Here is a 24452-nt window from a genome sequence, read left to right as displayed (position 1 = left end):
AAGACAAAGGTATCTTCCATTGTAATAGCATGTGATATTTATTCCAACCTATTAAAACTACCAGGGGACTTCTGCTTAAGTTGGTGGCATAGGTACCATGCCAAAGCAGCCGAGGGGGGAAAAAGCCAAAAAAAAACCTTCACCAAAATATGCACTTTTACTAAAAAGTGAGGAGTATAGGAAATTGAAATGGCAGCAGAGAAGTAGGAGAGATCCAGAGCATCCAGAACCCACATAGGCTGGTAGAAGCAGCTCCGGCAGGTCTGCGACTGCGCCAGTGAGGGCCGTGCACCAGAATGCCTACAGGCTAGGCTTGAGCTGCAGGAAAAGCCAGGTGGGGGGATTTCCACTCACACCGGAGCTCTCTGCAAACTCAAGAAACGTGAAGGGAGAACGGCAGTGAACAACAGAAGAGCAGATCTCAAGGTAGAACACGTGGAACAGCGAGAGAACTAGAGCAGCATCACAGCCTCCCCTCCCCTATCACCAATACCCAGCTCCAGTGAACAGAGCAGCGGTCCAGGAACCTGGCCACACTAACTTGAACCGACAGTGGGACCCAAGCAGGAACAGAGGTAACTGGGATTACACCAGGGAAGGGTCTCACCTGGTCACAAGCTGACTTGGAACCCTCAACAGATCAGAAATCTAAACCTCCTTGTTGTCAGGATTAAGGGTGTGGGTGGGGCACCACACATTCTAAGGGAAAGTTAGAGGATCTGGTTGTCATAATACCTACTCTTGGATAAATACTCTGAGAGTCTTGAGAGCCACACATTATACCTTAAGCTCCTACCCTGAAGTTATATAACATCAAATTATCTGATACATCTAATAATAGCCAGCTAACTAGAAAATCAAATCATTAAATAATCCAGGATGAAAAAATATATACATTATAACACAAGAAACACCAAAAATCAAGACAATGTAAATCCACCAAAAGTATTAATACATCAGAAATGACCTCCAGTGAGAGCAAGTTAGAAAAAAATGCCTGAGAAACATTTCAAAAGAATGATTATAAACATTTTCAAAGAAGTACAAGAAGAAATCAGAGGAATCAAAGAAAACACAGGACACCAATTTAATGAAATAAAGAGGTCAATACTAGACATAACTAAGGAAATAGAAATAATAAAAAATCAGCCAGAATTACTAGCAATGAAGAACACAGTTAATGAAATAAAAAAAAAAAAACTCTGTAGAAAATCTCATCAGTAGAATGGATGAAGGAGAGGACAGAATATCTAAGCTAGAAGATCAGGTGGCAGATCTAATACAGTCCAACAAAGAGAAAGACAAACTAATAGAAAAGTATGAGTGGGAATTTCAAGATATTCGAGACACTATGAAAAGATCAAACATAAGAATTCAGGGCATAATAGAAGGAGAAGAATTTCACTCCAAAGGCATAGTAGGCATCTTCAACAAAATCATAGAATAAAACTTCCCCCAAATTGGGAAAGAGGTGTCAATGCACATAAAGGAATACTTTAGAACACTAGTCAAACAATACCCGGAAAGTACCTCTCCTCCCCAATATAATCAAACTACCAAAAATACAAACCAAAGAAAAAAATATTGAAAGCAGTTAGAGAGAAAAATCAACTTACTACAAAGGAAAGCCCATCAGGATTATAGCAGATTACTCAACACAAACTTTAAAAGCGAGAAGGGCTTGGAGTGATGTATTCCAAGTTCTGAAAGATAACAACTACATTAATTTATCCTGCGAAGTTATTTATTCAAATAGACAGAGAAATAAGGACATTCCACAACAACAGCAGGCTAAGGGAGTATTTGAAGACAAAACCAGCTCTACAGAAAATACTTGAAAGAATCCTCAATGCTGCAGAGAAAGAAGAACACACATATAAGGAACCTGGAAAAAAAAAAATACTCAAATACTAGTTAACACAAGAGAGCAAAAGTAGAACCAGAAAACTACAAAAAAAAAAAAGGCAAACATAAATACACACCTTTTAATAATATCTCTTAATATCAAGGGCCTCAATGCCCCAACCAAAAGACATAGATTTGAAGACTGGGTTAAAAAGCAGGATCTTACAATTTGTTGCCTCCAAGAAACCCACCTTTCTACAAAGGATGGACATTATCTTAGGGTGAAAGGTTGGAAAATGGTGTTTCAAGCAAATTGGTCTAGAAAACAAGCAGGGCTTCCTATCCTAATATCTGACAAGGAAGACTTCAGTCCAAAGTTACTTAAGAAAGATAAGGAAGGTCACTTTATATTGATTAAAGGCACACTCCAACAGGAGGTCATTACAATCCTAAACATATATGCACCTAACATGGGGGCCCCCAAATTCATCAAACATTCGCTATTAGAACTAAGGTCACCGATAACACCAAACACAGTGGTAGTGGGTGACTTCAACACCCCACTCTCATCAATTGACAGGTCATCCCAGGAAAAAATGAGAGGCATCTGGACTAAATGAGGTCATAGAAGGAATGGACCTAACAGGACATTTCAGCCAAATGCTGCAGAATATACATTCTTTTCAGCAGCACATGGAACATTCTCTAAAATAGACCATATATCAGGACACAAAGCAAATCTTAACAAATACAGGAAAATTGGAATAATTCCTTGCATTCTGTATGACCACAATGGAATCAAACTACAACTCAATAGCAAGAAAAGCTATAGAGCATATACAATATCACGGAAACTAAATAATACACTACTAGATGATGAATGGGTCAATGAAGAAATCATGAAGGAAATCAAAAAACTCAGAGTCAAATGATAATGAGAACACAACATACCAAAATGTCTGGGACACAATGAAGGCAGTCCTAAGAGGTTAATTTATAGCTTTAAGTGCCTATGTTAAGAAATCAGAAACCTCACAAGTAATCAATCTAATGCTTCCCCTTAAATACTTGGAAAAAGAAAAACAAGGCAAACCAAAATTCATTAGGCAGGAAGAAATAATAAAGATCAGGGCAGAAATTAATGAAATAGAAACCAAAAAACAATCCAAAGAATCAGTAAAACATAGAGTTGGTTCTTTGAAAGGATAAACAAGATTGATAAACCTTTAGCAATTCTGACCAAAAGTAAGAGAGGAGAGACACAAATTAAGAAAATTAGAGATGAAAAAGACATCACAACAGATACCAGAGAAATTTAAAAAAATCATATGGACATACTATAAAAACATATAATCCACTAAGTAGGAAAATCTGAAAGAAATGGATTATTTCCCTGATTTATATGGTCTACCTAAATTAAATCAATATGAGACTAATCACTTAAATGGCCTGGATATGCATGACCTCACAGTGCCTGACACTACCTACCCAAGACCATCATAAGAGAAGGAAAAGATCATGACATCAAAATAAAAGAGAGACTGATTTAGAAGGGGAGTGGATATGATGGAGAATAGAGTTTTGTTTTTTTTTTAATTTTTATTTATTTATTTGAGAGCAACAGACACAGAGAGAAAGACAGATAGAGGGGGAGAGAGAGAGAATGGGCGCGCCAGGGCTTCCAGCCTCTGCAAACGAACTCCAGATGCATGCGCCCCCTTGTGCATCTGGCTAACGTGGGACCTGGGGAACCGAGCCTCGAACCGGGGTCCTTAGGCTTCACAGGCAAGCGTTTAACCGCTAAGCCATCTCTCCAGCCCGAGAATAGAGTTTTAAAGGGGAAGGTGGAGTTGGGGGAGATCAGGTATTATCATGGGATACTTTTTGTAATCATGGAAGTTGTTGATAAAAATTTGAAAAAAAAAATAGATATGTTAAGGAGTTTTGTTTCTTGTCAAATTTTATCTGTTACATGAAAGCCAAAACAATGGGGCTTAAAGCCATTCCCTTGGAAACCAGATGGATTATACAGAGCAGAAGATATGGAAGGGAAATAAACAGAATTGAGAGATAGACATTTTTTTAGGTGTCCCATCTAGAAACACCAACTCTAGTATCCACCAACTCTCAACCCTTTATGCCAAGCTTAAGTTAGTTATCCAAAAGTGAGATGAATATGGCACTGAGATAATAAGATGGCTTCTGGTTGCTCAGATGAAACCTAATTGAGATAGTCACTAGAGTTTTATAAATATATATAAAAGAATTTGGGAATATAAATGAATAGAGCTAGAAAAGACCTTGGATTTGACTCTGACCACAGTACTTGCTTCTTGAAAAAGCCAACCTGGAAACCTGAGAGAGAAGGGGCCTTGTGAATCTTATAATCTTGGGCAGTCAGACAATTCCAGGATTGTCTCCAAGAGTGTGCTCTGTCCTGTATGCAAAGGGAAACAATGAAGAGCTGAATATTGTCAAAGATAGAGAATTACAAGACAAGAATCCATTGAACAATTGGCAAAAATGAACTGAAAGTGGCTGGAGATTTTTACAGCAGCTCTCATGGCTCAAATACCATCACATTCCAGCCTCCATAGGTCATTGTAACCATCTTGACTGTGACCATCAGCAGGAAACAAAGGCAGGTGCATGATGATCCAGAGGATGCCAGAGTACTCAGCATGACCCGGACTGTGAACACCAGCTAATAAACAAGGGAACCTTGCTGACAAACATGATGTCCACAAGGTGGAATGTATAGGGCCACACACTGATACCACCATGACCACCAAGTAGAGATACACAAAGCAGCAACAGGAGCACCACAATGACCATAACCAGGAATATCTATGGCAGCAACATCAGCACCAGTGCATCCATCAGTAGGGACAGAGAAGGCAACAGCCAAACCAACACTATTACCAGCAAGAAACAAGACACCCTCAGTAGGAACAGAATGGAAAGAAGCATGTCCATATCTGTAACAATAAGCTAGAACACATAGGAGTGTCATCACTACAGTTATGACCATCAAAGGAATCAGCGACTATCATCAGAGACACAGGCAGCAACATAACCTGTGAGAACTCTGGGGTGGTGTAGTGTCCATGCCTCAAGTGATTGTCATCCCCAGGAGTTTGGGAGCAATCTCGGAGGGTGGAGAAAGAGAACTGGGAAGTCATACCCCAAGCATTCACACATAGAACAGTCTCTTAACTTATTCTTCAGACTGGTAGACTACTTCCCCTTCCATTAGTCTTTAGAATCCTCACCCAGAAATGAGGCATGAGCATCATGGTGAGACTTCTGCACTGTGTTTTTGGCTTTTTCCAGAAGAGTCAGGAATACAGGGAAGTCCAACCTCTGCATGTAGGAGATACTTTTCTCGGGAGTGCCTTTGTCTCCACTCGTGATCAAGGTTGTTCTCACCCATGGGGCTTAGAGACAGAGTAAGATCATTAGCAAGGGGGATTCCACCATCTTGAGTGTCCTAGAGAACAGGGGTTGCTCCATCCTCTCCAAGAAAGAAGTAGGCTAACTTTGATATGTAACCTCAACTCTCCTGAGGAGGGCTACTGCATCTTGAGTGAAGGTGGATCAGGATTTTCTGCTCAGTCCTCAACAGTTAGATCTTCCTCCCGTGACTTGTCCCCAAAATAGTGTCACTCACTTAAAATGGTGAGGTGTATGGATACGTTCATAAAGCTTGGGACAGACACAAGAGCTTGATGATGATGGTACTGCTTCTTCCTTTCCCCTTAGAAGCTGAAGCACTACTTTGTGCCTGACAGTGCCCTAGTTCCTCATGGATGGACATCTATGAAGCCAAGATTCCAAAATCATAGGGACCATGCCAAAGGCAGGCATGTGACCTATTAGCAATGTAACCTATTGACTACCTACTGGGCTAATGTACCATAAAATAATTCCTTGAAGATGCATGCTTCTGCATCTCCACATCTCGTACCACTCTGTCTGAGGGGATGTTTAAGAATCTGGAGAGGCTGCTCATCCATTGGCAGTGGTGGTGTTGAGGAAGTGATATAGAGGCATCAATAAGCAGTTAAAGAAAGAGGGTTCATAGACAGCTCTCATGATCACAAAAGCATTTTCACTTGTACATCTGCAGATCAAACACATCTTGAAACAACTGCCATGTAGGTGTCTTTCAACCTTCACAAGAATACTGTGGCCAGATGGGCTGGAGAGATGGCTTAGCGGTTAAGCGCTTGCCTGTGAAGCCTAAGGACCCCAGTTCGAGGCTCAGTTCCCCAGGTCCCACGTTAGCCAGATGCACAAGGGGGCACACACATCTGGAGTTTGTTTGCAGAGGCTGGAAGCCCTGGCGCGCCCATTCTCTCTCTCCCTCTATCTGTCTTTCTCTCTGTGTCTGTCGCTCTCAAATAAATAAATTAAAAAAATAAAAAAAAAGAATACTGTGAGCAGAGATGACCACTGTCTCCTTTTGTGAAGAGCACAGGTTTACGCAAATGGTCATCCTACTTCTGAGGAGGGCGTAGGTGCATTTGATTTAAACTAAAGTAATCTTTGTTTACCCATGTCATTGGGTCCAACAAATTGAAGACTCTTCTGGAAACCATAACATCTTTCTATCATGACTATGGCTGGATCAATGAATCCATTATTTTCAGTTCTCATTTGGTGACTGGTGATGTGCCTTTGACAGTTGGACAAAATATAACTGTGCTTGTGGAGGAAGATGAAGCATCTCATACATTGAAAGCAATAAATGTAAGACCAAGTTCATGGAAAGTATTTTATTCTAGTGGGATTTTGGCCATGATCATTAGATTAACACAAATAGTAATGGCAATACAGGGTGAATGTGACATTCACCTCCTCTTCACAGAGAAGACAGGATGATCTAATATGTGATTGCAATGATTTTTGTTACTATGACTATTTGTCAGTTGTTTCTCCCTCTGTTTATCTGCTTCTGTTCTACCACAAATTCCTAGGTAACACCAGTATCTCTACCTTCATATATATCTCAAATGTCAGTCCCTTCAAATACTTCCCTTCAGTGATTCAGGATAAATAGTTCCCCCTCTAGGAATTTACATTATTTTTTTGTTTGTTAGTTTGTTTTCAGGTAGGTTTCCCTCTAGCTCAGGCTGACCTAGAATTCCCTGTGTAGTCTCAGGGTGGCCTTGAACTCATGGCGATCCTCTTACCTCTCCCTTCCAAGTGCTGGGATTAAAGGCATGCACCACAGCACCAGGCTCTACAACATGTTTTTCTCATTGTAATTTCAGCAAGTATTCCATCATTCTTAGATGTAGGTAGTCTTAAACCATATAGAAAGAGGTGAGTTCTTCAAGCAAAGATGTTGGCCTCATATTTTAAATACTCTTACTTTTATTAATTTATATATTTATTTGACAGAGGGAGAGTGAGAGAGAGAGAGAGAGAGAAGAGAGAGAGAGAGCGAATGGGCCTCTTGCCACTGCAAACAAAGTCCAGATGCATGTGCTTCCTTGTGCATCTGGCTTACTGGGGAATCTAACCTTGGGCCTTTGGCTTCACAGGAAAGTACCTTAACTACTAAGTCACCTCTCCAGCCCTTAAATACTCTTTGACAGTCCATATGCAGGCACCATTATACTGTCATCCCTGGCCAATGTTGTATGTACCATTGAAATATATGGACTAAGGGTTAAAGGAATTGCTTGAGATTTCCTCTATAGCAAGGCTTCTTTCCTGCACTTAATGAAGATTTTTTCTCTGTGTCAGGAATCATATTGTCGAAGCCTCCATAGAAGTGTGACAGGCCAATTCACTTCATGGAACCTGTTTAGATGGTGAACTCTTGAGAGTTATACATGCTCCTCAGGTGGACTTTTACTTTAGTTGATGTCACTCTACTTCTCTTACAGGTGAAGCCTAGATCAGATACTTATGACATCATTGAGACACCAGATCGGGAAACCAGGGTCATTACTAGATGTGTTACTGATGTAGTGCAAGATGATGTTTATATTAGTAGAGAAACTCGCTTTTCTCTATGTCTTGTTACTACAGGCTTGATTTAACTTTTTAGAAAAGCATAGAATAAGACCTGTAGGTATAGTTCAGTTGCCTTGAGTTACTAGACCTTGAGAATGTGAGATTTGCCCTTGGAATTGGAAATGAGGTACAATATAGAAATGAATAAGACTTTTAAAAAATCCACAATGTGTAATTGCATTCACTAATGTGTTTTGACGATTTTCATTCATACAGGTATTCAATTTATTTTCAGATTCTTTATTAATACTTTCTATTTTGAGATCATCAGCTCACTGTTGTTCAGTTTCCTTGAATTACCAGGCCTTCAGAATGTGAGAGGTGCCCTTGGAGTTGGAAATGAGGTACAATACATTTGTCATTGTTAGATGTTTTAATATCATTTAATATCACTGGAGTAAGATGGAATCTCATGGTTTGGCTAACCATTTGTAATTTTTCCTCTGATAACTCCCTATTCAGTTCTCTGCCCCACTTTTGGAGTTGGTCATTTTGGTTTTTTATTGTATAGTGTTTTGCATTATTTGCAGACACTAGATATTCTCCCATTTAGTGGGTAATATATTCGCTCTGCTTATGCTATGTTTGTCTGTGCAAAGCTTTTTAGCTTCTTGAGATCCCACTAGTTGAGTGATTTTTTAATTTCCCTGGGTACTGGTGTTTTCTTCATAAAGTCTTTGCCCACTCCTATTATCATGGAGAGTGCCTCCTATTTTTTTTGTTTTTGTTTTTGTTTTTGTTTTTGTTTTTGTTTTTGTTTTAGTATTAGAAGAGTTTGGGGTCTTATACTGGTCTTTAATCCATTTGGACTTTGCCTTCAAAGTTCTTAAGCCAAAACAGAATTCTCACAGCATTTATATTTTCAAACTCTTACCAGAATGACCCATAAAATGTAGCCTGCTGCTCTGTAAGATTTCTGCAGAGTTGAGTACCAAGACTATCCACTTCCCTCAGCATACAGTTTCCAAAATATCAACATCTACATGATTAGACTCATCTTAGTATCATCAACCAGATTTGCATGGTACCAAATTACTCTTGTGGTTAATTATTCCATGCTAACACAAAGACCTTACACTCAATCCCTACCAGTGGGACGCTTATAGTAGGCTCCCACATGTACCCCAGGGTGGTGAAGACCAGGGAGTATACAGAACACTGCTCATCCTATCCCTTGCTGCCAGTACTCCAGCTATTGATCCTAGGCTCCTGTGCATACCTCTTGCTAGGGAAGGCCAAAGGGCACACGAACCTCAGTGTCTTTTTTCAAAGAACCAAATTTTCATTTTTTTTAAATTTTTTTAAATTTTTAAAATGGATTACTTAGTTTACAAATCATCAATGTCTGCTCTGATCTTAATTACTTCTTTCTGTCTTGCACTCTTAGTGTGGGGTTGTACTTGGATCTTCAATGCATTTATGTGGATGGTTATTAATTTGAGATTACTCTGTCTTTATTATTATGGCATTCAATACTATAAATTTTCCCCTTAGAATTAACTTTATTGTGTCCCATAAGCTTTGGTATGTTATATTTTACTATCATTCAGTTCTAGAAATTTAACAATTTCTTTTTTTAAATTTTTTCCATGATTAAGCTATTGTTTTATAGTGTGTTGTTCAGCCTCTAGAAACTAGTGTATTTTCAGTTTCTCTTGTCAATTTCTAGCTTTAATGCACGGTGGTCCAATATGTTTCAGAAAGTTAAGATTCCTGAATAAAGGGCAAATAAATGGTCTATTTTGAAGCATGTTCCATGGGCTGCCAAGAACAATGTATATTCTGTATAATTGGGGTGGAATGTTTTATAGCTGTTAGGTGTAATTGATCTATGGTATTATTAACATCTATTACTTCTCTGTTGATTTTCTGCTTGAATGATGTGTGTATTGATGACAGCAGGCTATTTAAATCCCCTACAAGGATGATAGGTTGATTTATTTCTGATATGTTGTCAAGCAGGTTTCATTTATAAAATGTGGTTTACCTATGTATGGTGCATATAGTTTTATGATATCCTATTGTTGGAACTTTCCCTTGACTAGTAAAAGTGGCCTTTTTTCTCCCTATATTTTTTATTCATTTCCTTGCAAGCAGAGAGGGGGGAATGAATGGGCATGCAATGGCCTCCAGTTATTGCAAATAAACTTCTAATGCATGTCCAACCTTGTGTATATGTGTTTATATAGATACTGGGCAATCAAACTTAGATTGTTAGGCTTTGTAGGTAAGCATTTTAACTGTGAAGCCATCTCTCCAGCCCTTCTTTGTCCCTTTTGATTACTTTTAGTTTGTCACCTACTTTGTCAAATATTAATATAGACACACAATTTTTTTCTTATTTCCATTTGCTTAGAAAATCATTTTCCATTTTTTCACCCTGAGGATGTATCTACCCTTAATGGTAAGTTGAGTTTCCTGAAGACAGCAGATGTAAGAGGCCATTGATTTTCACCTACCTTACTTGTGCATTTTGATGGGTGAGTTAAGACTATTAATATTTAAAGTTATAATATATAAAGTTATAAGATTCTACTTTGTCTCTGCCATGGTTAAACCATTCTAGAATGTTGGGATTTCTTTAGGTTTGTACATTTTTGTGTCTTCTCTAGTTTTGGTTATTGCTATTGAGGTTAGTTGTTTGACTCTTCTGTGTTGAATATTCCCTGAAGTATTTCCTATAAGTGTGGCTTTGTGTTTATATAACCATAGAGGTTGCTTTCATCATGGAAAGTTGTCCTTTCTCATTCTATTAAGAGGGATACTTTTTGGTAATTTGGGTTGGAATCATATCTTTTAGATTTTGAAGGACTCCAATCCAAACCTGTCTGGCTTTCAGGGTTTCAATTGAAAACCCTAAGGTAGTTCTGATAGAATTTCCTTTGTATGTAATGAATTGTTTCCCTCGTTCTGCTTTTAGTTCTCTATCTTTGTTTACATTGTTTAGAGTTTTACTATGATGTGCCTTGAAGAGTGTTTACTTTCTTTTGTGAGAGGGGAAAAATTTCCTCAATAATTTGGTTGACTATGTTCTCTATGCCTTTCACCCAAATTTCTCCCCCTTCTGGCATATCAGTGATCTGGATATTTGGTTGTTTTAGGTTATCCCATAATTCCCTTAATCTGTTAGCATCAGAGTTTAAACTAATCAATGTTTTTTGACTCCTGATAAATTTATTCTGACTCTCCTTACAGTTCTGAGGTCCTGTCCTCATCATAGTCAGCTCTGTTAGCAAGGGCTTCTAGAGAGCCTTATTTTTTATTTTTTATTTTTTTTTCATTTTGAGGTAGGGTCTCACTCTAGGCCAGGCTAACCTGGATTTCACTCTGTACTGTCAGGATGGCCTCAAGCACACAGCGATCCTCCTACCACTGCCTCCCATGGGCTGGGAGTAAAGGCAGGACTCAACAAGCTCAGCCTAGAGAAACTTTAAAAAGGTCTACTTGACTTTTGTTTTTCTGCATCAGATATATCCATTTCTTGAGTTCCAATTTCAGGTTGAATTTTAATTTTCTGGACACTTCTTGGTGTTTTATCCAGTATTTGATCATGTCTTCATTAAGCTTAATCAGCTGTTTACTGAGCTCCTGTATGTGTTGACTCAACTTTAATTCATTTATTTTCTCGTTTGCAATCTCCCTGGGTTTTCTCAACAATGTTAAGCTGAATGAAAAAGCTGTTTGTTGCAATAGGTGACTTTTTTGTATTTAATTGTGCAATTATTGTTTGTTTTATGATTTGCTTCCAGCTCAGCCATTCATTTGGTGAGGGTCTCAATGAATTTATTTAATAAGATTAGTGAGCTTTCTTTTGGGGATTCTATGTCTTATGGCTCCTCTATGTTTTTATTGGAGATTTCCATTGTAGTGCTAAGCATTCATGTTTGAGATGCCTCAGCTTTTGTCTTGCATTCTTTTTTACTTTATGGTTTAACTATCTCAGGGTAAAATTTTTCTTTTATTAGAAAAGAATCAAATAGTGGCTCTTACAGAATCTCCAGTGTGTGCTCTGTTTTGGGTTTCTACTAGATTGGAGTGGGATGCCCTTATATTTACAGATTTTGAGGTTGTGGAGTCTTCAAGTGTACTACCAGCTATGATCTGGTGGCTGATATGAAAGCTGCACTGGAGACCCAGAATCTCTTCAGCCCATGATCACAGCCATCAACTGCCTGTGGAGCTCCAGAGCAATTTAGAAGTGACAGTACTTGCCCTTGATCCTTCATTGTACACAAGCTGAGCAGTTTGTGGATGTCACATTGCTATGCTCCTGCCATATGCTTGGCAGTTATTCCTGTTCTTCCCCATCTGTGACAGGAACAAGGGGCTAAGCAACATGTAGGCATATATAGGTGCTTCCTCATTTTTCCCTCACAGTTTTGCCCTTCACCTTGAAGAGCTGGGGCCCTATCTCCTCAATGAGCAAAGGAAAATAAAGGAACTCAAATTGAAGTGCACCCTTGTGATAGGGAATAATTCTTACCAATAATTTTCTTTTTAGTGCAGGATATAAAACAGGAGAACATGAATCTGGGTGATTGTAGATCCTATGTAGCTTGGAGCGTCTTCAGCCTTCCTACACTCAGCTTGAATTTCTAAATAGAATGGGACATTGTAACCCCACTCTCAGTTCTGAACTTAACCTAAAAGAATCCTGGTCCACTCCTCTCTGACAACCACCAAAGGTAACTCCCATACTGTTCATGGACAAAGTCTTGGGAAAGGATTAATTCCAACAAGTGAGATCTTATTTGGCACAGCCCTGACCATAGGTACATAACTATGTTAATAGAGAGTCATCTACCTGGAGTGGTGCTTCTGCACTCTACTTGGAGGTTTTTACCCTGCATGTTCCATGGTTCTCTATGGTACATGATCCTCAGAAATGCCTCTTATATAGACATGTAGACTACAAAGCAGTGTACCTATTGCACCAACTAGCCTCCTGGTGTCTTACTGACAAGACTGGTTTAACTGTACTATTTGTCACTCCCCCATTCTAGAGTGCATGGACATCTACAGTCCAAGTGAGCTGTCAGATTTACTGTCAATGTAATGCATGTCTCAAAATGCTCATGGAATCTCACTAAAAGGCTCTAAGTCCCCCAATTCACCAGATAGATAAGGGTATGGAGGGGTTCATTGGAACAAGTCACCCCCCATTTGTGGATATTTGTTACATGGCTGTCAATAGAGGTCAATCTATATTACTGCAGGTCTCCCCCCACCCTGCATGCATTATGCTCTGAACTCTGGCTTTGCAGCCTGAAAGGAATGTGGCCTTCTGTGTTGTATGAACTTCCAGAAATCAGAAATGGCTCAACACACAGAATTTTTACAGTTCAATAGGGAACTTGTAAATGGTTATAATTGTCAGACTTGGAGCCACAGAGTATCATGTTTGCCCTGTTTGCTCACTATAGCATTTGGCTGCTGGTTGATCTAGTGCTGAAAGCAGAGGTATATGCTTCATTTGGGAACCCTCCATGTAGAGTTGAACTTTTGTGTCCAGTTTCAGCTGTCATTTGATGCCTGAAAGAATGATGGTATCCTCGAAGGCCAGGAATATAAAATATTCCTTTTCACACATTATTTCAATTAACTTTGCATTAGTGGCAAGAAACACCTGATCAAGAAGAGCTGGTGGGAGAAAAAGGTTTATTTTGGCCTACAGACATAATGGGAAGGTTCATGATGGCATGAGAAATGATAGCCAGATGGTGGATGACACCAAATGACCAACATTAGAAGGACAACAGCAGCAAACACTGGTGAGGGGACCCTGGCTACAATAATACGTAAGTCTTCCCCTAATAATACATCACCTCCAGGGAGATCCAATTTACAAATTTATACTGGCCCACAAACTAGCTTTGAAAGAGCCTAAGTTTATGGGGGACACCTGCACCAAACCATCACATTTCATCACTGGCTTCCATAAACTGGCAAGTTTCCACAATGTAAAATGCAATACCTTCAGTCCAAGTTTAAACATACCTTAGTTTTTATCAACCCAAAAGTTGTCACATCAACCTCATAGTTCAAGTCCTTTTAACCAAGCCCTAATATCAAAAAGAAAAACCATAATAGCATAGAATAAACATTAACACTGTAATAGATGGTGTTGGGCACCACAAAGAAAAATTGAACCAACAGAAGATTTAAAGCAAACAGGGCAAACATGATACTCTGTGGCTCCAAGTCTGACAATTATAACCATTTACAAGTTCCAAACACTGATAATTCTGAAGAGGGACAGGTTTCCGGGGGTTCAATTACACCCAACCATCCAGGCTACTCACAGTCCAGTGGCATCCTGTACAAGTAGCAGCCATCCCATACTCCTGGAATCTATATTTGGTCTCCACTGCAAACCACTATCCCTGCTAAAGGCTCCATTGGGCCTCTCCACATGTAATTCAAGAAGCCTGCTTCACATTGCCCTTGGCCATTTCCAAAATACAAAACATGTTGCAAATGTAGTGAACCTCTCTTCCTGCCCCTTAATAATAGAGCTGAACCTCTGTGGAGAGTGCTGCCCTAACTGGGTACTCACTTGGAATGGTTCAATGGAGTTCTCCATCTGAAGACTGTATGCCAGAGCTATTTTCTAAGTTCCAGAATAGAAACATCCAAGCTACTTTCTGAGTCTACATGGAAGAGTATCTCTGGTCCCACAATCTCTCAAAAAATAGGTCAAAACGGAGCTATAACACTGCCTAGGTTATTGCAAAAAACAGGGTAGCAATTGTCAGAAAAAGACTCTCTCCTCACTTCCACATCAACATCCATAGACTAAGGGTAGGACTTTTCTGATGTTGTTGGAGCTCAGGGGTCCTGTCCCACTTTCAGATCTATGGTGAATGCTCAGAGTGGACTGCAAATAGCACACTTCAGTGAGATGGTCCCCAAATAATTCAGCATCAGCTCTGTAATCAGCCTAGCACAAAATGGGGCCCTGAGAGTAGTAGCAAATGACTTCCACAATTTCCCTCAGGAAGCCTCTGCATAGGAGCCAACTTTGGAGATTCCAAGAACAGAGAAGGCTAATGATATTGCTTATAGAGTAGGAAAAAAGTCTGAGTGTGTACTGTTGAAGCCCACTCTAGAGAGATTATCCCTAAACCTGTTGATGGCTCTACAACACAGTAGTCTGAATTGACTCAATGGGCAACTCAAACACATTAGCATCTGGAGATATGGAGGAATTAAAAATATTGTATGAGGTTCTAGTTTAGAAGTCCCTACCATGTATTCAGAGTAGAGGTGAGAGCTGAGTGTAGGCTGTAGCAGCTCCATATGAGATTCATGATTTCTGAGATTTGGGATATGGGCCACTTTGAATGAGCTACTGGCTTCAGAACTGATGTAGCCTATGCAAGTGTGGGCCAAAGTTTCCTGACTCCCTAAAAGGCCTGAGTTATTTGATTCCCTTCCTTTCTCTACCTTCCTGCTTTGTTGACTATTATCAGCAAGGGTTTAGACACATTCTGCCCTTCAAAGGAGCCATGAGGCGTTCCTGGCTGTTGAGAACTAGGAATGTGCCCAGCATAACTAGAAAATGGCTGTGAGTGTGATAATATGCAACTTAAGAAAACTATATTTCAAGGGAAGATTAGTTTGATCATGTCACTGCTAGTACTTGTCTGGAGCTTGGGATGAAATTCTGCCTTCTCTTTGATTCTTTCTGTAGTCTTAAGAGACTCATGGGGCCTTGTGTCAAAGAGTAATGGTGAGTGGAGGAAGGGTAAAATAGTTTTAGACAGAGGAATGAAAATAATAATGTTTAAACAGAAGGTCATTGGAAACTGGTAAATGTAATCACCTTATTCCTGGGGCTTTTTTTTTTTTTTCTCACTCTGGTACAAGCTGACCTAGAATTAACTATGTAGTCTCAGGGTGGCCTTGAACTCATACCGATCCTCCTACCTCTGCCTCCTGAGTGCTGGGATTAAAGGTGTGCGCCACCACACCCAGCATTCCTGGGGCTTTTCACCAAGAGTGTTATATGGGAAACTCTCTTGTGAGTATTTGAATCCTTTGGTGAAGATTGAATTGCCCACTGCATTTTGAACTATCAGGTGGATATCAAGACCTACTGTTTGTTTTTTGTTTGATTGTTTGTTTGTTTGTTTGTTTGTTTTTAGGACATGAAATCCTCATTCACATGGAATACCCTAAAACACTCTCTTTAGCTCCTTGGGCATGTTTCAATTACTTACAGGTGCTGAGGACAATGTGTGTCTCATTCATTCTGATGACAAAACAACCTCCCACAGTGTACTCAGAAGACATGGCACCCAAAACCAAGAAAAAATCATGGGTGCCATTTTTTCTCAAGCTCTCCAGGAGAGTGCTGCAGATGTGGGTAGGGACCCTCTTCCCCTGAAAGGACAAAGTAAGTTCTAGAAGGAGTTCATCCACTATAGAAAGGCAGCTGGACCATGGGGCACATGTGACTCTGCATGTGCCTTCATCTGTGGTTCTCCTACATTGTTTCTTATGCTTGCTTTCTCAGCTTCCCCTCACTGTAGTGAAAGATTTGCTCCGACCATGGACAGGATCATTTTCCTTCATCCCACAAGCTCAGCATGAACACATCAGCATTTGATTAAGTTGATCAGTACAGTGACATCAAAGTAACAAAATGGCTGGGCATGGTGGTGCACACCTTTAATCCCAGCACTCAGGAGGCAGACTTTACCCTAAAATGTCAAGCCTAATGAAACCATCTCTCCTTAAGTTGTTTCTGGTCAGTTTACGAGGATGAATAAATGAACTAATAGTGGGCTATAAATATTATCCGGATTTTTTGAGGTTGTCAGGCAGAATCATTATCTGATAGTTAAATGCTTTGTTTTTCAAGTATTCCAGCCATGACTTCAGCTTAGACTAATAAGAGATAATGTTAGCTGGTTACCAATCCAATCCAGTTGCCATTTGAATTTAAGCAGCACTTTCTGAAATTATTCTAGCAAGCAGTTTCCCAGAGTCTATGTATTTTCTCATGGGGAAGCTTATTGAAAGCAGTGTAAAGCATGACATAAGCAGAAGCTGGTCATCACCTATGCCACAGCAGGTGAAAAACACTGAGAAGAAATTGTGCTGAGTTTTGTCAAAGCGCCTTTGTCTTTCACACACCTAAATTGATCCCTAGCAACAAACCTCCTGCAGCAAGGCTTGAACTCCAAAATTGCCATCAGCTGAGACAAAGTGTTCCAAGAACATCAGTTTATTGGAGGGGTGGGGGACAGGTATGAGATTCAGTGCACTACAATATCCTACATGAAATCACTACTTCCAGACAGTTTTATGGGAGAATTATGCTGAGCCCTGATGACATAATACATTCAACACTGCCTAGATTCAGAAAAGAAGAAATTAATGCAATGAAAAAAAAATGCCAGCATCTGATCATGGCATTTCATCAAAAGAAGTTAATGGCCACTATCCTTGATACACCCTAATGCTTGACTAATGAACAGATTTCAACACTGAAACAGGAAAAGAAAATATGGTGGTCAAGCGTATGTAGTACAGGTATGCAAAATTAGTTAGAAACTGGCAAACCATTTAATTTAAATTATCATATAAATAGGAATAAGGAAAACTGTACAATTCTTTCCATTGACCCTCAAAAGATTTTATTAGAATCCAACACACATAGTCAATAAAATCTACCCTAAAGTCATCATTTTAATTATGGGGACCAACCAAGGCATTGCTCTCAAAGTAAGGTTCAAATTCAAAATGCTGATCACTTTCTCTACTTTTTATGTATTAAGTTGGAGAATTTATCCAATGCATTATATCTCAGGGGAATAAAGTGGTTCTGGAAATATAAACATTAAGTGTGGCAGTGCCCAATCACAAAACTATATGGTTACATTTAAGGATCTTGCTTAACTCATAAAATAGGATTTGAATGACTTATACAAAACAATTTTCTTATATCTCTGATGTTGGAAGATGTTGGAAGCAGGTTGAATGAGGGAGGAGTGAGTGAGATGGGACCTAAGCCAGAAAGATTATTTTGTCAAGGTGCTCATTTTAATGAGAGGGCTGGTTGATCATGTGCTTCATGCTTTAGAGATTAGCTTGTGCAGATTGACAATTGAAAGGGAAAAAGTAGTAAAGTGCCAGGTGTAGTGACTACCAACTACTGACCACATACTTCATATTCAGACATGACACTGCCCCCATCTACCAATGTGTTGAACAGATATTCCAAAATATCACTGGCCCCAAGCAATCTGAATAACACTCACCTCCAACCCCCTGCCCACAATGTAACTTAATTTCTTACACCTCACATATACATGTGCAGACTGACCCACAACAAAGACAAAAACTGAAAGTCTTGGTCCAGGCTGTCCAGTCTATTGACATGGTGACATAAACCAGCCATGTGCAGGGCTGGAGAGATGGCTTAGTGGTTAAAGAGGTTGCCTGGAAAGCCTAAGGACACATGTTTGCTCTCTCCAGATCCCATGTAAGCCAGATGCACAAAGGTGATGCAACCACAATTTCACACATGCTCAGTAGGTGGCTTAAGCATCTGGAGTTGTCATGTCAATTTTCTATCTCTGTCTTTTTTCTCTAAAATTAAAAAAAATTAAAAAGTAAAAATGTAGCAGCCTTGTACTAATGTGTTGCTTGGTATTCCTAGGTGTCTGAGACAGACACAAGCTGTCCAATGGTCAGAGGCTGGACCTTCCTAGCGGCTCCTCATCGCTCACATACACATGCACAGGGTAGGAGACAATCAGCACAGTTCCCAGATGAGGAGGAAGAGGGGCACCTGGATTCTTATGCTCACTGATAAATTCCCTTACCTCAGGAGCACTGGGATGGCTGCAGAAGATGAGTAACACTGTTCTTCACACATTCAGGTTGTATTCCGGAGGACAGGGCTTTGTCCAGAGGGAGCCCAGGACCCAGGCAACTCCTCCCCACCCTGATCCTGACCCATGAGCAAAACCTTTCCCCCTGGACTTGGCTTGGGCCTGTGACAGGAAAATGGAGGTAGTGAACCCAGATGACGGCAGGGCCTGAACAGTATAGAGACATGTGGAAAACAGTCAGGAAGGTTCCAGAGGTTTGGGGGGGGAGTGGGGCAGTGATGTCCCTCTCAGGACACTGTCGAAGGTTGGTGGCACCTTTACCAGGTGACGTGACTAGTGCCTGTGACAGGAAAATGGAGGTGGTGAACCCAGTGAGGGCAGGGTGTGAACAGCCCAGGGGCCTATGGGAAGCGGGCCTGATGGGTCCAATGATTTTACTGGAGGGAGTGGGCTGGGGGGGAAGGGGGGAGGGAGTGGGACATTGTCCATGGTTTAAGGTTGGAGTATCTGTGGCATTTCACCACACTTCTCCTGAGGTCCTATACAAATCTGTAGTTTTAAGAAGCTGAGAACACCTGTTGGATTTACACACATATGCTATTTGAGCTAGTATGACATTATTTTTATGAGACCAGGATGGGACATCATAGTAATGAACTACATACTATACATTGACATGTGATGAAATGATTGTGAAAGTTATGGTTATGTATAAATAGTATTCAAATCTATAATTACCTAATTATGTAACAAAACTTGAAATTATACAATTTAAATACATTAATAATAATGTAAAGATGATACTTACATGAGCTAATAATTACTAGATTGTTTATAATATAATTACATGATAATTTCAATTATAGATGAATATATATTAATATTTTATGTGTGATATAACAGTATATATTTATACATAAGCATATAAACTATGTACAGTGGTATTCAAATAAAAATGTGAGTCACATAAGTACACATGCATTCTGTGAGTCCTTGATGGCCAGACGAGCCTGTATCCTCCAGGGACAGTTCAATGATGCCAAACACAGTGCGAATGGGAGTCAGCCCCTCCAGCAGGCCAGCTGTGTCCTCCGGGGCAGGGTCGTCTTAAGGTCCGTCCAACTTTGTCCTGCCAGGAAAAAGGAAGATTCTGTCAGGGAAGTGTTTCTTCCCCAGATATGTGAGATGTCACTGGAGGATCATCAGCTTGTTTTACAAGTCTCTCTGGCAGCCATCTTGCAGCATTTTCTTTGGTGTCAAACAAGCATACTGATCCTTGGCCCCAAATGAGTACTGGGTCTGGGCCATTACATTTTAAAGTTAAAGGATCTTTCCACATGGCTTTGGCAAAGGTATTTTTTGTATTTGTGCACCATAAGCGATCAGCAGCTGAATATCTTGAGTATCAAGGGTTAAAAAGTTTAGGACAAACAAGGCATGATGAAGGATATTTCTTGGAGAGCCTTTTATGGGATATAAATCCCCCATTTTTAACTTTTGGAGGGTAAATGGACACAGAAGAGGGGCCCCTCCTGCCAGAACACCCCGTTGGGTGTAAAGTCAATGGCACAAATGACCAGGGGAAGAGGCTTTTTATAAGAGATAAAAGTGACCCTTTGGCTCAGAATTGCAGCCTCCACTATCTTCAGGGCCTCTAAAATTTACCACAGGTAAACTAAATGCAAAATGCTGAAGATCCTCAGGGTGTAAGGGAATTGTAAAAGAGCAATCTTTTAGGTCAATAATGATTTTACAATATCCTGCAGGAATTGCTACTGGAGTGGGGAGGCCTGGTTGTAGGGCTCCCATAGGTACCATGGCCTTATTAATTTTTCTAAGGTCCTGGAGTGATCTCCATTTTAAGGGCATTCCAGAAACACTCCACTGCGGGGGCCTCTGGCCTCCAACCACCTGTTTAGATAACCCTATCATTTTAAAAGTTGTAAAGTACCATTGTTTGCTTAGCCCATCACAATAGAGATTACCTTATCCTCAGTGCTTTTTGACCCAGCATGTTTCTCTGTTTTAGATTCTCCTTCTCCCTTCTCATCCGTCTCTGGCCACCAGCCAGACAAAATTCAGGGAGAACTAGGATAAAGTCTGAGAGAACCAAGGGCATGTCCTGTAGTGTATAGCTCGGACCTCTGTGTGAACATTTACAATAGACTTTATTAAACACTTGAAGAAAAGAGGCAATAGGCACAGGAGAAGCAGAAGGCAAACTCCCACAGCTGCAAAGCTGCCTATCCAGGAACTTAGAGAGTCCCAACCAGGCAACACAGGCTTCATTGTAGTAAATAAATCATTAGCAGCCTTAGTAGCATCAAAATCAAGATGACTGTTCTGTATAGCTAGAATTTTGAATGTATGTTAACCAAATCTAATGAAATGTTATCATGGTGCCAAAATTGAGAGTTACTTTACATACAATAGACTAGAATCTGGTCTTTTTTGAGCCAAAACAGCCCTTGATAAATTTTTTGAAAGAAAAAAAAATATTACTTGACAACCAATGATTTTGGCTTAAACTTGATAGCGATTGATTTTTATGTACCACAGAAAGTTTTATAAACATAAAACAATCTTATGTTTTATCCATGACTTAAATTTGATAAAACTTAAGCAAGCTATTCCAACATATTTTAGCCTGAAAATTAGGGTGTTTTTTTGTTTCTTAAAGTTTGCAAACAGTTAAAAACCTTTAACTTTAGGCATGGTGTTTAGGTTTGGCCTGAACATTTCTTTTTTTTTCTTTTTTTCTTTTCTTTTTTTTTTTTTTTTTACATCCGCACACCTTTATTTATATACTTTAACATTCTGATCTAAGTACCACTCAAAAGGCATTTTTAACAAGTAATCATTGAAAAATTCCTTCCCAGTTCCTTCAATCAATTCATCTCCCCCCATCATTAATTATCTTTCTTTCTTTTTTTTTAATTCCCCCAAGGGGGTGCACCGTTCCTAGAGGTACTGCAATACCAGGTCGATGCATGGAGTGGAGGGAGAAAGTTCCTATTCCAACTCTGAGCTCCAGAAATCCTTTTACTATATTGTCCTCAGATAGAGGACGTATCAGATATTAAACTGATAAGAACAGATACTACACTTGATCTTAGCCAAAAGGCCGAGAAGTGATTAATTATCTTTCTTAAAAGGCTATTAAAATTTACACCAAATTGATTAATCCTATTACTAAAAAGAAAGCAGTCTTAATACAATTTTATATCATTAATACTAATAACACACTTGTAAATGATTTTATTAGGAGTAACTAAGGCAAATTGTGTTGTTATCTTGAGGCAGGCTGGCTCAGAAGTCAGATCAGTTGCCTCCTCCTTTTAAGTAACAGGACATTACAATCTTTTTTAAATATCTGACAAATTATAAGTTACCTCTTTAGAGAAAGTTTTGTTGTTTTTAATAATCCTCTATGTAAGGTGAACTTGGCCTAGAACAAATATCGGGCAAATTTACCCCTGCAAAAGACATTTAACTTTTCCTTTTTAATTTCTATGCTTAGGTCTTTGATTTCCTTGAAATGGTTCTCTAGAAGAGAACGGAATGTCACCTGCATCCATCTCATCTCTTTAGTTACAAACAGTCACAAACATGACATGACTAGCAAGCACAATGTGCACACATAAACACATACACACACATATAGAAAGAACAAATCCTCCTAATAAAATAAAAAATTTGCTTAAAAAACTTGAAGCAATCTCAATTCCTTGTGCTTTTAAAATATCTTTTACTATGGCAATTAGCTCCTTTTTACTCTTTGTTAAATCTTTTTTTTTTCTTAACCCGTGTTCCTTGTGTCTTGAGAGAAGTTTTAAGCCTTTTAACAATTTATGCTTACTTGGGGTTTGTCCCATGATAGAAAAGGAAAGAGGAGAAACGGCAAGACCAGAGGGCAACGTTCCTGGTTGGAGAACCGGCCTGGGGGATTCCCTGGTGGGCCTGATGTAAGCCTGTCTGCAATTTTAAGAACTGGCAGCTGCTCTAAGAGCATTTACTGGCTGTTGCGTAAACAGGTTGGTTGGTAGGAAGAGAGGCTAGATAGGAGGTCTTTGCCAACACCCGAACTTACTCGTGGTTACAACTCTGAAGAATGTGACTCTCAACCCCCATCCAGAATCCACGAACTGCTAATGCCTACTCAGTGAGGAGTGGTATCTTGCGAGCCTCTACTTGATCCACTATGGTATATTAAATGGATCAATCTTGTGCAGGAAACAACAGCTGCTGTGGGTTCATGAGTTTATTAGCTATGCAGCATATAGAAGCCAGCAATCCATAGCACTTCTCCCCACATGCTAGCTCTTACATTCTTTCAGCCACCTCTTGTGTAAAATTAACTGAGCCTTGGTATTGAGTGGGTTGGATAACCTGTTATGGTTGAGCACTTAGCAATCACTTATTCATAACACTGTCACCAGTTATACATCTCTGCATTAAGCCTGCATGCCTACTGCAAAAAATAAACTTCTGTGATCAAGGCTGACCTCAGCACTAATCTATTGGTACAAGAACAGACATTTAGAAGGCAGTTTGACAAGTTGTATATTAAATAGTAAGATTTTTTTAATTTCTGTACTCACTGCTAAAAGTGCCCTTTAATAAGGTCTATGATATCTGGGCGTGGTGGCACATGCCTTTAATACCAGCACTCAGAAGTCTCTATGAAAACATTGTGATGTGTTCCAAATTAATTTGGTACTAACATAAACTAGGATGCTTTTCCTGACTTGTTGTTTGTTACTTTTTCTTAAAAAATTTGAAACCTCACAATTGACTACATTTTTTACAAATACTTTTCTTCTTATTAGACTTAACAATGTGTTTATATCTTTATCTATCTGTATACATATATATGTATATGTATAATATATACATACATATATATTTATGCGTGTATAACTATATTTATTAATTAGAGAGAGAGAGAGAAAAAGAGAATGGGTGCACCAGGGCCTCCAGCTACTGGAAATTAACGACAGATGCATGTGCCACCTTGTGCATCTGGATTATGTGTTTCCTGGGGAACTGAACCTGGGTCCTTTGGATTTGCAGGCAAATGACTTAACTGCTAAGCTGTTACTCGAGCACTGACTGTTTTTAAATAGAATATTTTGTGTAATTTATAAAATTTATTATAAAATAATTCAGCTGAATATATCTTCTTATTGGAACATATTTTATAAGTTTAGAAATAATTGTCAATTATTCTAGGATTTCCTCATGATGAAGTTAAGGTTAATCAATGTTCTGTTCTGTTTATTTGTTTGTTTTTGTTGGTTATCACTTCTTTCTTTCTTTCTTTCTTTTTTTTTTTTTTGAGAGCGACAGACATAGAGAGAAAGACAGATAGAGAGTGAGATTGAGAATGGGCGCGCCAGGGCTTCCAGCCTCTGCAAACGAACTCCAGACGCGTGCGCCCCCTTGTGCATCTGGCTAATGTGGGACCTGGGGAACCGAGCCTAGAACCGGGGTCCTTAGGCTTCACAGGCAAGCACCTAACCGCTAAGCCATCTCTCCAGCCCCACTTCTTTCTTTTATATATGTTCTGGATGTAGAGTCTTGCTGCAGTTGAGCCTGACCTGGAGTTCACTATGTAGTCTCAGGCCTTGAACTCATGGCAATCCTCTTACCTCTGCTTCCCAAGTCCTGGTATTTACAGTATGTGCCACCATGCTCAACATCAGTTTTTTTTTTTTTTTTTTTTTTTTTTTAATC

General features: G+C 39.5%; 1 non-coding gene across 1 annotated transcript; it reads right to left on the bottom strand.

The window, feature by feature from the left end:
- Positions 1 to 21661: 21661 nt before the first annotated feature.
- Positions 21662 to 21852, bottom strand: LOC123457018. Its single transcript, XR_006634861.1, has one exon. It is a non-coding gene; the product is annotated as a U2 spliceosomal RNA (small nuclear RNA).
- Between the last annotated feature and the right edge of the window lie 2600 nt (positions 21853 to 24452).

This window comes from Jaculus jaculus, chromosome X (genome assembly GCF_020740685.1).
Source record: "Jaculus jaculus isolate mJacJac1 chromosome X, mJacJac1.mat.Y.cur, whole genome shotgun sequence".
NCBI classification, from domain to species: domain Eukaryota; kingdom Metazoa; phylum Chordata; class Mammalia; order Rodentia; family Dipodidae; genus Jaculus; species Jaculus jaculus.
This window is presented reverse-complemented; position numbering and strand designations above follow the sequence as displayed.